Source organism: Gracilinanus agilis, chromosome 1 (assembly GCF_016433145.1).
Source record: "Gracilinanus agilis isolate LMUSP501 chromosome 1, AgileGrace, whole genome shotgun sequence".
Lineage (NCBI taxonomy): Eukaryota > Metazoa > Chordata > Mammalia > Didelphimorphia > Didelphidae > Gracilinanus > Gracilinanus agilis.
Genome location: NC_058130.1, coordinates 507,860,383 through 507,874,522, shown reverse-complemented (window position 1 = coordinate 507,874,522; position 14,140 = coordinate 507,860,383).

Here is a 14,140-nt window from a genome sequence, read left to right as displayed (position 1 = left end):
TTTTTTTCTTCCAGATTATATGTCAGGACAATTAATCTATAATAATTATAGCTAAATGTTTACAAATCTGGTATTTGGCAGCAAAAATCCCTCGCAATCTCAGTAGTGAAATGAAAAGAGTTTGTATATTAAAATGGTTCATTAGGAATCTAGTTTTTGGAACTTTTGCACATTCATATCTCTGCATGTACGTATGTATATATATAATCATATATACTTAGAAACATGTCTATCCAACTCAAATTTTCATCTCTCATCTGTCCGGCTGCCTATATATGCCTTTTCTTAACAAATTAGTAGTCTCTGAATATCCAGCTTTAAACACAATTGAGGGCAACAGTATTCCCATAGGTTACACATGATATGCCATAATTGACAGGTTCACACATGGATGCAAAAGAGCACTGATTGGCTGGAACTACCTATTAAAGACTAGTTATTTTGCAGAAAAATTAAGTGTGGGAGAAGTGAGAGGAGCCAAGAGAGACAAGAAAGAAAGAAACTCGTGGGGAAAAAAAGGGAAAGAGAGCTATCTAAATGTGTAGTTGTGTCAGCCTTAAGGCTGGTTATCAGAAGTGGTGATACAAAGGAGTAACTCAGGAGGAGTGATTATCAAACATTCTGATGGCATGGAAGAAAGTCAGTGATGAATGAAGAGGATAGAACTCTGGAGTCTGGGGGAGTAAATACTGTCAAATTAGATATACATTTCTGAATGCTTTTAGGATGGCTCAACTCATCCTTGAATGTAGGAAGTGTCCTGGAGATAATTAAGAAATCCTTTGTGAGTACAAATGAGGAAGATTGCAATGAGAAGACTATGCTGAAGAATAGGCAAATAACTCTTCCTAGCTTTTCCCATCCCAAGCCCTCCTCCTGCTCTTTCTACAACATCAGCATAGTATCTGAGGCAGCTAGATGGCCCAGAGGATTAAGAACCAGGCCTAGAGATGGGAGTTGTCAGGTTCAAATCTGACCGCAGAAACGTCCAAATTGACCCTGGCAAGTCACTTGATCCCCATTGCTTAGCCCTTACCGCTCTTCTGCCTCAGAACCAATACACAAGTGTTGATTCTAAAACAGCAGATAAGGGTTTAAAAATCAGCATAACACCAAAAGATTATGCCGAAATGTGTTTGTATTCATATAGGTAAATGGGAAAGATTATTTCTAAGTTTGAATCTCAACTCTGACTCTTAATAGTTGTGAAATCATAAGTGAATCATGTAACTTCTCTGAGCCTTTACCTATATCCTTTTATCTTCTTGGTCCCTTTCTGGACAAGCCCAGGCTGGCCATGTATCACTTTGCTCTCATCTATATTTCTGACTCTCCAAATCTCACTACCATACTCTACCCATATCTTGCACAAGATTGTCCTTTCCCCCTTTTCATTTCCCTTTAATGTGTTGTCTTCTCTCATTAGGATATGAGCTCCTTGAGGGCAAGAACTGTCTTTCTTTTTTTACTTTTATTTGTATCTCCTGACAGTTGGCACAGTGCCTGGCCCATAGAAAGTGGTTAAAATATATTTGTTGCCTGTTTTCTAAGACCATCTTCCCATTTGCCAAGTAGAAACTCTGAGTCTCTATTCCATTGTGAGTACAAACAAGTTACAGAATCTCTGACACAGTGAAGCATTGTTTCTTGGCAGTTCACACAGATGGAAAGAAAAGTGTTCCAGGAGAAGGAATCATTCACTTGGTGAAGAAGACACCTCAACTTTATATATATATGTATATATATATGTGTGTATATGTATATGTATATGTATATATTTACATATATATTATTTATTTATATGCTATATATTATTAATATACATATTTATATCTATGTAAAAAAAGAAGGGATAACAAACCTAGGGGAAATGTAGACATTACCAAGACCTCCAGATAATGGTGTGTGCTTATTTGATCAAAAGTGAAAGTCATAGGAACACAGCACTGGAGTTCAAAATTGGAAGTGAAGGTGGAAAGGTGGAACTCCCAAATTAACCATGGGACAGGACTCTAAAGTTTATTCTTTTAGGATGTCATAGTGTTGGACACCTTACAAAAATTCTCTAGACACTCTTCTCTAGACTTTTTGAGCATGAGTAGACCTTTTATAAGATTAAAAAATATTTCCTAGACCCCTTTGATAGTGTTTGTAGTAAGGATATCTTTTGGTTGACCAAAAAAAACAAAGAAACAAACAAAACAACTATTTATTTAGTAATTTTTAAAGTGAATTTATATAGCTTATTTTTAGCAAAACAGCATCTATGCATACATTTGAAAAATAGTAATGCATGTAAGTAAAATATATTATTCATTCAGCTTCTAAGAAGTATTATCTAAGTCATACTGCGTATTTATGTGAATAGATCTTGATTGAAGTTGTTGGGACTAGCAAATATACAAATCAGACTGACAATATAAGGAGCACATCTGTATTCAAGGACTCCTTGCAATAACTTTCTGGTCCCATAGCATCCATAGCCTTGAGGTTGGAAAACCTTGTTCTAGAGGAACAAAAGAAATTCTTAACTGTTTAAAAGCTGCCCCGTGATGGACATTGTCTTAAAGAAGAAGCTAAAAGAAAGGAAAGCAAAGAATTACAGAGTTACAGCGAAACACTCCAGTAAAACCTGATGGGTTGGAAGGACAGTGTCCTTTCAGAGTTGGGCAAAAACAAAGAAGTTCTTTATGAAAAAAACAAAACCAAACCCCAAAACAATCATTTAGGATTTTAAGGTTTCCAGAAGTGTAAAAACCACAGTATTGGATGAGGAAGTTTTCTGGATTCAATAGCAAACTCCTTGGACATTCCAAAAACAATTTCTTCAGCAAGCTCTGTGGTGACATCAGATTGCACAAATACACTTTTATGTGCCACTCCTACCAAATAGAACAAAGACAGGCATTTTAGAGAAACTGTGCTTTGACATTTATATGTATATATGTACACATGTGTGTATATCCACATATATTATGTGCACACATACATGTATACATATACAGTACACAGGCACACACACACATATATATTTCCCCCCCGTATATATTTATATCTCATTCTGTGCCTAAATCCATCACCTCTCTATCAGGGATAGCCCATTTTATCACTGGAACTCTGGAATAATGAATGGTGATTATATTGATAATTCTTTCAGCTTTCAAAATTGTTTCACTTTATAGTGTTGTTATTGTATTAATTGTTCTTCAGCTTCTCCTCACTTAATTCTTTATCAGTTTATACCTGTTGCCAAAATGGTTCATTAAAAAAATTGATGTTATAGCAAAATTGTACTTCTTATTCTGCTCACGTTGCTCTATATCAATTAACATGTCTTCCCATGATTCTTTGAAAGCATCTCTTTATGTACACAACCTTTTACTCATATGGCCTAAAGCACTCAGTCATTTTTCAAAAGATGAACCTCTTGATAATTTTTAGTTTCTTACCACTACAAAAAGAGCTGCTATACATATTTTTGTACATCTAGGACCTTTCCCTCTTTTTTTGATACCTTTTTGGAATAGGAGCAACAGTAGTATATTTGGGTCAAAGAGCATGTGCTGTTTAGTAATTTATTGGGTACAATCCAAATTGTTTTCCAGAATGGTTGTATCAGTTCATGGATACACTCACAATGCATCAATGTGCCTATTTTTCTATAACCTTACCAATCAGGCAATAAACATTTCCTAAGCATCTGGTATATGCTAATATTTCTAATTTTCCTTTTTTGCCGTCTTTACTATTTAGAAAGTCTACAGCACAGCTATAAAAAAAAAAACATTTATTTATGTATGGAGACCTACACACCTTTTCAAGAAATGCATTAAGTTGTGGGGATGGGGTGGGATAGAAAGAAACTTGTTTCAATCTGAGCAAAACTTCATTTTTCAAAAATTTCTGAAGATGATAAAAACGAAACATAAAAAGATGAAAAAGCTGATAGTCTATCAGAAAAGAGACTGGTGAATCAATAGTTCCATGGACCAAAATCACATTTAGTGACATTGGTTTTTTCCATCTCTTCTCCTCAGCTCCCAGCTTTTGCATTTTCTTAACATTATAGTGAATACCAATTCCAGGAAACATTTTCTCAGCTTTGTTGTGACACTGATGATTTCTGCTTTTCTCTGGTTTTTCTTGCCTCTCACAAACTGGTAGAAACAATATTTTGGAAGTTTAAAAGTAAATATATAAATCCATAATTATTATCTTTGTAGAGCAAAACATTTTGCATCCAAATAAATTTTTTGTTACTAAACTAAGAAAGTTATTTTAGCTTTGAAGAGAGAGCACAACAATAAATATTGTACATCTCTAATATTATTATTTTTTCTGAGAAAAATAAAAAATTTTAAAAGATATATGGTTGCCCCCCCCATGCCTTCTATATATTTTTAGAAATCTCACTTCTCTCCTCAGCCAGATGAGAATGCTTATGGCTATAAGAGTGACATGGGAAATCTTTCTGAAATAGTTGCACAGTATAATCCCATAGGGCTACATAGCCCATCCTTATTACACAAACTTAGCTACATCTTGGGTCATACCAGAGTCCCTCAAACTTCCAGAGAACATGCCTAAAGGGCAGTGGACATCGCAAAAGTATTTGCAGGCAGTCAGGGAGACTGGATCTTCTTTTGGGGTATCAACATTCCTGTATGGCAGCACTGCCAATGCTTGTTTTGGAGGAGTGTAAGAATCAAATAGGAAGGGCAAAAAAGATCAGGAAAGAAAGGAGAAGAAGAGCATGGTGAAAAAAGGAACGCTTTTCCTTCTTCTTTAGCACCAAACACATAAAAAGAAGAAAGGGATGGACTCCTACTTGACTCTTAAAGAGGGTTTTAAAATGTTTTGTTCTTACACATCAAAGGCACAGAAAAGAGACCCTGAATTCCAAAGCTTGAAGTTTTTATTCCTCCCCCATCCCCACCCCTTTTCTTTACTTTATTATAATCAATCTTCTAAAATAACTATAGCCCTTAATAAAACAATTATAATTTTTAGAACATAGAAATGAGTGGGCGCACAATTTCCAGCATTAAGACATAGCTTGATTTGCACTTTCAGACTGCTATAAAGGATGCAATAGAATTGGAGTTCTTGAAAACAACCAGTTATATTCACTGTCAAGATACCGCAAAACATGTGCAAAATACTTCATATGGAATCATTGGATATTAATTGTGTCCAGAAGCATCAGGGAATTTTACAAGTCATCCCTTCTTTGCAGGGCACTGGGTTAAAAAAATTGAAACACCTGATTTGTACAAGCTTAAAAATAATCTGTTTATTCTAAATGGATCCTGTACTTGCCATTATGCTTAATTGGGATTTGACTTCTTTAGTCAATTTTCTTCCCATTGAGGCCTGAAATCTTTTTTTTCCCTGCCCATTCCACTGCTCCATATGGGTGAGAGTTAAATCCTTAGGGCCCTTGGGTCAGCAGCCTTCTTTCTCCCAAAGTCTCTTCTATGGCAAATAAGGACAGCTGTAACTCTGTATAAACTGGGTTTGGGTGCCCTCCCCAGAAAAAAGGAAATGTCTTAATGCAGTTAGGGTTTAGACAAAAAGAGTATGTTCAAGCTTATTTGTTACTTACAAGTTACCAGTATGTTACTTACAAGAGTTTTCTTAAAACCAAAACTTCGAGCCAAAAACATCTCCCAATTCTCCTTAGATCCCTCCTCTTCTCTGAGATTGCTGCTTCCCCTAAACCAAATTCCTTTCCTCAATTAAGCAGAAAAAACCCCTTTTCCCTGAAAAAAAATCCAACCCTTTGTCGTTTGGTTTTGATGTCCTTTTAAAGCACACAATTAAAAGAACAATGGATCATGTGATGGAAGGATTTGGGGAGAAACTTCTTTCTGTCCAGTTTAAATTCAGCCCCACTTGCTCAGAAGTTTGGGAATAAACTAAAGGAACCTTTTACTTTATTCATTGTTGAAACTACCTTTTTTGCTTATAAAAATTAAGACTTGCCACAAGAAGACTATGGAAGACATATATGTAAATATACTAATTATATTAATGTACTAATTATATTAGTGTGAGAACATTGAGATAAGACACTCAAAATGAGGCATTATTATATATGTTAAACATGAGTTTAACTTCACAGGAAAATTATATAAATGCTCTTAATTACTATTGATACAATTGTTAGTGAGTAGTAGTCTTGTTGATCAGAATAAGTGGAAGAGATGATTTTTAAGGAGAATAATCCCAGCAGTTGTCACATTGACTAATGCGATATTAGCATACAAATTATGCGTTTTGTTTCAATGTTCAAATCCAGGTATAAGGGAGGAAAACCCATGATGTTTTGTTTTTTATCATTTCTCTGATCATTTAATTGTTGCTTTTTATTAGAAGAGCTGGGGTCTAGAATCCTTTTTTAGAATAGCGTTTCTTTTGCATATATTTCAAGGTATACCAAATGTTTTGAAACTTGCTAGTTTAACTTTTATAACTTAAGAACTTCAGAGCTGACTCCTTTAAGTTCCCCTCATGAAACCAAGATCCCAGAGAAATTTAATGATTAACTAAAGGTGAAACAGCAAGGAAGAAGTAGAGGTGAGACTAGAACACAGGTTTTTTGAATCCTAGTCGAGGGTCTTCTCCACAGTGTTATTCAATCATTTCAGCAGCATCTGACCGTGCCATCCCATCTGGGTCTTCCTTACTCCAGGCCCTGACTCCATCTAGTGTGCCACCTAGCTTTTCCACAGAACCAAAATATAAATGTGTCCTTTTGTCTTTTTTTTTTTTAATGAATGCTTTATTCCTCTGACAGCCTGTAAACACCACTAAGGCACTGATGGTGTCTTATCTAAGTTTTATAAGTCTAACAGTGCCTGGCACAATGTTCTACACAGAGATGTCTAATAAATGCTTCTTGAATTGAATCCTATAATCCTATGTATTAGATGGTAATTTGTTACTAAATTTCAAATGCTCCTCATCATTTTTATGAATGACTTCTTACTGAATTTCAGAATAAGAATTCGGTTAATTTTTTCTTCAGGCAAATGACCTATTTTGTACCTGTAATGGGTGTGTATGTGTGTTTGGGGTGGGAATAATAGAGCTGATGAGCAGGAACAGAATGCTCAGCAGATAAATCTCTAAATGGACTTTGGAGCATGCTGAGACAACTGTAATTGGTTCCAGTCCATCAACTATGTATGTCCTGGCCTCTTTGACTAGATTTGGAAGCAGAAGTGGGGTACATTCAAAAGGCACCAACCAAAGATTTTCCCTAGTTTGGGCTGTTTGGGGTCTCACTGGCATTTGAGCAATGAAGACAAGCTGTGATAGACTTCCGGGTTGAAGAGGGGTACACTGAGGATATTCAGCTCTGCTATTATTTCTGTCATGACCATTCTTTCCTACTTTTAGGTTAAGGAGTATCAGAAATAGCCAGGATCTTGTGAGCTTTGAAATATGAGGAGAGTAAGATACTGTGTCTAGGAGCTGGTACACAGTGAATTTGCCCTAACCCAGAAAGAGAAGTGTGGACTGAGGAACAACCTTCAAGATTGCATTTAACAGCAAATTCCTAGCAGGAATGACCTGGTAGGAGAATTAGAGAGGCAGACTCATCCATCCATTGGCCATGCCAAATTTGGAAGTGAACTTGGTGGGGTGAATGCCATGTAGAAAATATATTAGGCATGAAGCCATTCTCCCCAGGGAATGAAGTGATATAGGGGAGAATGTACTCCCAGATGTAGAGAGGAAATGTTTATATTTCTGTTTTTGTTATATTAATATGGTTATATTATATGGTTATGGTTATTATGGTCAGTATCACTTTGTCAGTCAATAAACATTATTACGTTCCTACTATGTGCCTGGCATTGTTCTGAGTGCTGAGAATTCAAAGAAAGTCAAAAGACAGTCCATGCTTTCACAGAGTTTATAGTTTAATCAAGGAGACACCATGCAGACAACTCCTGTGCAGACAAGATATATACAGGATAAATGTGAGAAAATCAAAAGGGAGGAGGGAGAGAGTTCCAGACATGAGGGACATCTAATGAAAATTCCAGAGCTTGAGAAATGGGCTGTCCTGTGCAAAGAATGGCAAGTGTCACTGGATTGCAGAGCACACAAGGTACATGGAAGTGAGGAGATAGTATATAAGAGTACTGGAAAGGAGAAACGGGCAGATTATGGAGGGCTTTCATAGAAAAACAGAGGGTTTTATATTTGATCTTTGATGAAATAGGTAGCCACCAGAGGTGATTCAATAAGAGGAGGGGAGTGAAGTTCAGTATGATATATTCAGTCCTGTACTTCAGAAAGATCAATTTGACAGGAATGGAGGATAGAATAGAAGGAGAGAGACTTGAACCAGGTAGACCAATCAGCAGGCTAAAAGCATTTGGTTAAATAAAAAGAATTCTATTACCCATTAGCCAATAAGATTAGAGAGAGAGAGAGAGAGAGATTCAACCCTTCCAGGGGGCCCTGGAACTATGAAGAGGAGATTTAGCTAGCTCTGGGAGCCAGACCTGCTAATATATGTGATTGTTTTTTTTTATAGAATAATTAGTTATATTCAAATAATTGACTATTTTAAAAACCAATTAATTAGCAACCAAGTATTATCCGATTGTTCAACAAACCCAAATCTAGCTAACTGTCTCCATAAGTTTGTGTATATAGATCATTAGCATTCTCTCATTGGGTGAATACCTTATTATCATACATTTGCATTTTCTAATGGTTTTATAGCCCCTTGAATTTTAACCAAGAAATAAAATAAAGCCATTTCTCCAATTATATTATCACTTATTAATAGGGGCAGGCAGGTCTATTAATAAAGCAAAGGTCAGTTGCTTGTCACTGTGCAGAAAGAACTCAAACAGGAAGCCAATAGAGTATTTTATACTGAGATATATCTTAGTATTGGCCTGACTGTACATCATTTGGACCTCCATGGACAGTCTTGCTTGGTGCATATATTTTTAAACCTTTCCCTTCTGTCTTAGAACCAACACTGTGCACTGGAAAAGATGTAAGGGCTAGGCAGTGGAGGTTAAGTGAATTGCCCAGAGTCACACAGCTAAGAAGTATCTGAGGTCATATCTGAACCCAGGACCTCTTGTCTCTTGGCTCAGCTCTCAATCCACTGAGCTACTTAGCAGCCCCATTGGTGGATATTTTAATGAGAAGCTGGACATAGAGATCTCAACCCCTCCTCCATTTCTTTATCTACAGCTTCACTATAGCAAGGCTAGTATGGCTGATCCATCCCTCTCTGGCACTTAAGAAATGGGGAGTCCCTCCCAGGTAAATGCCTTGGAGGCCTGGGAATAATTGCCTTACAGTTACATCACTGAGGAGCTGAACTGTCTGACCTTTACAGGCCAGAGTTTGAGAAAATGAATGGATTCAAATAGAAACATTGGTAATAAATAATGCAGTCCAACATTAATTTTCCTCATTTCCAACTTCACTTTAAAACAAAGACCCATTTTCTTTTCTTTTTCTTTGTTTATTACATTGATTCCTAGATATCTCCCTCCCTCCCCACACCACACTAAAGAAGGCATCATTTGACAATATATGTATATATCGCACCATGCCATACATGTATTTATCAGTTCTTTCTCTGGAGGTGGACATTTTCAGTTGTTCTTCAAATAGTATTTCTGTCGCTGTATTGGTTCTGCTCATTTGGCTCTTTACAATTTCATGCAAGTCTTTCCATGTTTTAAAAAAATTAAGCTACTTATCATTTCTTAACTCACAGTAGCATTCCATCACAATCATATGCCACAACTTGTTTAGCCATTTCCCAATTTACAGGCATCCTCTCAGTTCCCAGTTTGTTGCAGTCACAAAGGGAACTGCTATAAGTATTTTAGAACATATAGGTTCTTTTCCTTTTCCCCTGATCACTTTGGAGAACAGACCTAATACTGGTACTGCCAGGCCAAAGCATATACAAAGTTTTATGACTCTTTGGACATCATTCGAGATTGCTCTCCAAAATGTTTGATCAGTTCACAGTCCCATCAATGGTGTATTAATGCCTCCATGGCCCAGCTATTCAAAACCAATATTCTTTCATTGATGATGTGTGGTTTCAAGACATGGAACACAACAATTTATAAAGATGTAAAACTTTACATTTAGATTTAAGAGTAGCTAAAAGGCAATGAAGATAGACATTACTTACATATCACATTATACACACAAACCCAAAAAAGGGATTATAAAAGATCAGAGTAAAGAAAGTCATCAAGGAAATATATAATTAAAAATAAAGATGAGCTGCTCATCTTTTGACATGTTGGAAGTGAAGGATAACTGATAGGCATTCCACTGGTAACTTGGAATGTCAAGAGCTGGGTAAATGGATGCCCAAACTTGCTTGGAGAGGAGGGAAAGGGAATGAGGCTAGTCAAATAACCAAGTAAGTTATTTTTAAGCCAGCTCTGACTCTTCATGCCTCCATATGCTGTTTTCTTTGCAAAAATACTAGTATGATTTGCCATTTTACAGCTCATGTTACAGATGAGGAAACTGAGGCAAATAAGATTAAGTGACTTACCCAGGATCACACAGCTAGTACATATCTGAGGCCAGATTTGAACTCAGGAGAATGAGTCTTCCTGCCTCCAGGCCTGGCACTCTATCCACTGAGCCACCTAGCTAGCTAATCAAGTAATACCTGATTGCTAACTGTTTGATCTTTAAAATAGTCATTATTTTAATTAAAACCCCCATTTTTTCAAGCTGTTTCTTATATAGTGTAGGCACTGTGCCATATTTCATTTATTAGCAGTTTCCCACAGATCACAAAGCTCTCCTCTTTCACCTTCTGCCATCTCCCCACCCCTCAGCTGGGACCATTTCTCTTCTAATTGTTATCTTATGGCTAGTCAATAACAAAGCATACTAATTCTGTTTTGTTGGATACATTTTTTGCCTTGGGGGAAATAAACTGATGATATTTTGTACTTATTTATCAGGACAAAATTTAGTAACAAGTGGCTGTTTGGATTGAATTCAACATTCAATTTAGGCACTGTAGGCACTTGAGGAGTTGCAGAGTAACTTCTGGGAGAATGTGGTAAGAACAGCACAGGTGGGTATAGATGAGTTATGATCTCCATCTTTGGAAATAATATCCATATTGATAAGACTAAAGATTCATTGGAGTATTAGAATACCAGTTTATCTCTTCAACCACTTTTTAGTAGTCAAATGCTCTATGCACTAGTTGAACAGTTGAGAAAAAATGTTATATATAAGATGGTACATTAGTGGTGTGAAGCATTATTTGAACTCCTTAAATGCCCAACATTCCCATGCTATAATAGGCTTGATTTCATCAGGAAAATGAGGGACCTGGAATGAATAATATATAATCTATACAAATATATATAATATATAAGTATATATATATATGAAAGGAGATTTTTACCCATTACACCATCATTACAACCTGTATAGTTGACCAAGATTGTCTTCAGTTCTTGCTGAATATGACTTTTCCTCATAACTCTCTTGTTATATTTAGTTCTATTCCCCTTCACCAGCATGCTTCTCTCTCAAGATATCTAGGGATAATAACCACAATAACAAGTATTAATAACCTGCCAATCATGTGCCAGGCACCATGCTAGATAGTGCTGACATAAATACAAAAGTGAGATTGAATTTACCCTAAAGGAGATTATATTCAATTCTGGGGACCAAATATGCTCATTTATAAGGAAGTACAAGATATACCAAAAAAGAAGTCAATAGTTTTAATTTTTTTTAATTTTATTTAAATTTAATTTGGAATTAAAGGACACGGGTTAGAACCTTAGCTCTACTACTTCCTACTTTTATCACCAATCGATATTTCCTTTTTGAACTTCAGTTTCCTCATCTGTAAAACAGAGATTGGACTACGTGACCTTTAAGGTCCTTTGCTTGATCCTATGATCTTAAATACAATGTAAACTCAGAAAGACTTCTTAAAGATGGCGGTATTTGAATTGGACTTTAAAGGGTTCTAGTGGTTCTAATGGGCTGAGAAGAGGAGGAGGAGAATTCCAGGTATGGGAAATAGCCTGTGTGAAAACTTGGAGGTAGGTAGTGTTATATTCTTTATGGGGAATAGCAAGTATTCAGGCTAGGTTGGATTATAATGTGATGCAGGTTATGTATTATCATCCTGGAAATATAGGCTCAAGCCAGACCATGAAGCACTTTAAATCCCAAACGGAGGAGTTTTGCATTTTACCCTAGAAGCAATAGAGAACTACTGAAGCTTTCTGTTCAGAGAAAGAAGATAGTCACTCTTGTATTGATTTGGAAGCTCTGTAAAAGCTAAATTGTAGAAAGCAGAGATGGAGGTGCAGGAAAAGTTGGAAGGCAACCAAAATAGCTAGGTAAGAAGTGGCAAGGATCAGAACTAGGAAATTACGGTGTGAGTCAAGAGGATAGGAAAGATGGAAGAGATAATGATGAGACAGAATCAACCTTAATTTGATTGGGGAAGCTAGATAACACAAAGGATAGAGACTCAGACCTAGAGTTAGGCAGACTCGTCTTCCTGAGTTCAAATCTAGGCTAAGATACTTGCAATATGCATCATAAATAAGTATAGTTATCTTTCCGGTTTAAAGTTTATATGATAATTAGTTATTACTACCTGCATGTGCCCAAGACAATTAAGTGGTACAGTGTATAGAGTGTCCAGCCAAGAGTCAAGAAGACTCTTCTTCCTGAGTTTAAATCTGGCTTTGTACACTTACTAGCTGTGTGACTCTGAACAAATCACTTAAAACTGTTTGCCTCAGTTTCCTCATCTGTAAAATGAGCTGGAGAAGGAAATGGCAGAATACTCCAGTATCTTTGCCAAGAAAACCCAAAATGGGGGTCCAGAAAAGTCAGACACAACTGAATGATTACAACACGAAAGAATTAACCCACATGTTTAGAAGAAACTATTATCTGAGTAGTTTAGATTTCCAATGCCTGTGTTTAACTGGCTCTAGAGTTGCTTCTTGTCTAAGCTTCTTGGCCATTGTCTTCCTTGCATCTCCAAACACAGAAAGATACAAATTACCAGATCCTCAGAAAGAAAATCTGCCGAACAAGAAATGCAGAATATATATGGATGTTTTCTGGGGTAATGTTTTATCAGCTGGAGACACATACTTTTGATCTCAGATCAGTAATGATTTGCAAGCTGTCAGATGCCCATTTTGAGTGTCTCACTTAATTATCTGATGTAGTTGGTAGAGAACTAGGCTTGGAATCAGGAAGACCTAGTTTCAAATCTTATCCTAGGCATTTAATATATATGGCTCTGGAAAAATCATTTAAGGGACAGCTAGGTAACATAGCAGATAGAGTATTGGACCTAGAACCTGAAGACTCATTTTCTTAAGTTCAAGTTTGACCTCTGACAATTACCAGCTGTGTGACTCAGGATGAGTCTCTTAACCCTGTTTGCTTCAGCTTCCTCATCTGTAAAATAGAGGATATGGCAAATCTTCCAGTATCTTTGCCAAGAAAACCTCAGATGGTGTCATGAAGAGTCAGACATATCTGAACAATAACTCATTTAGATTCTCTGGGACTTAGTTTTCTCATCTTTATAATGCAGTGATTTCCAAAGTGGGTACTACTGCCCCCTGGTGGGTACTGCAGCGATCCAGAGAGGCAGTGATGGCCACAGGTGCATTTATCTTTCCTATTAATTGCTATTAAAATTTTTTTAAAAATTAATTTCCAGGGTGCTAAGTAAAATTTTTTCTGGAAAGGGGGTGGTAGGCCAAAAAAGTTTGGGAACCACTGGTATAATGAAAGAATTGGTCCCTTCTTCCTCTAAATATATGATCATCTGAGCTGACATTCTCAGTTGCCCTCAAGACCTTTTTAATAATATGGCTTTTTTTAGTTGTTAATGTGATATAGGTTTTATATATGTTATCATATAACACATATTTCCATGTTCATCATCTTGTGAAGAAGATGTATATTGGTTGTACTAGAAAAAATTCTTGGAGGAAATAAAGTGAAGAATGGTGCATTTCAAAAAAATATGACTTTTTTTGAGGGCTCCACAGATCTTCAATTCATTCTCCTGCGTTCTTTGATTCTTTCACTACAACATTAT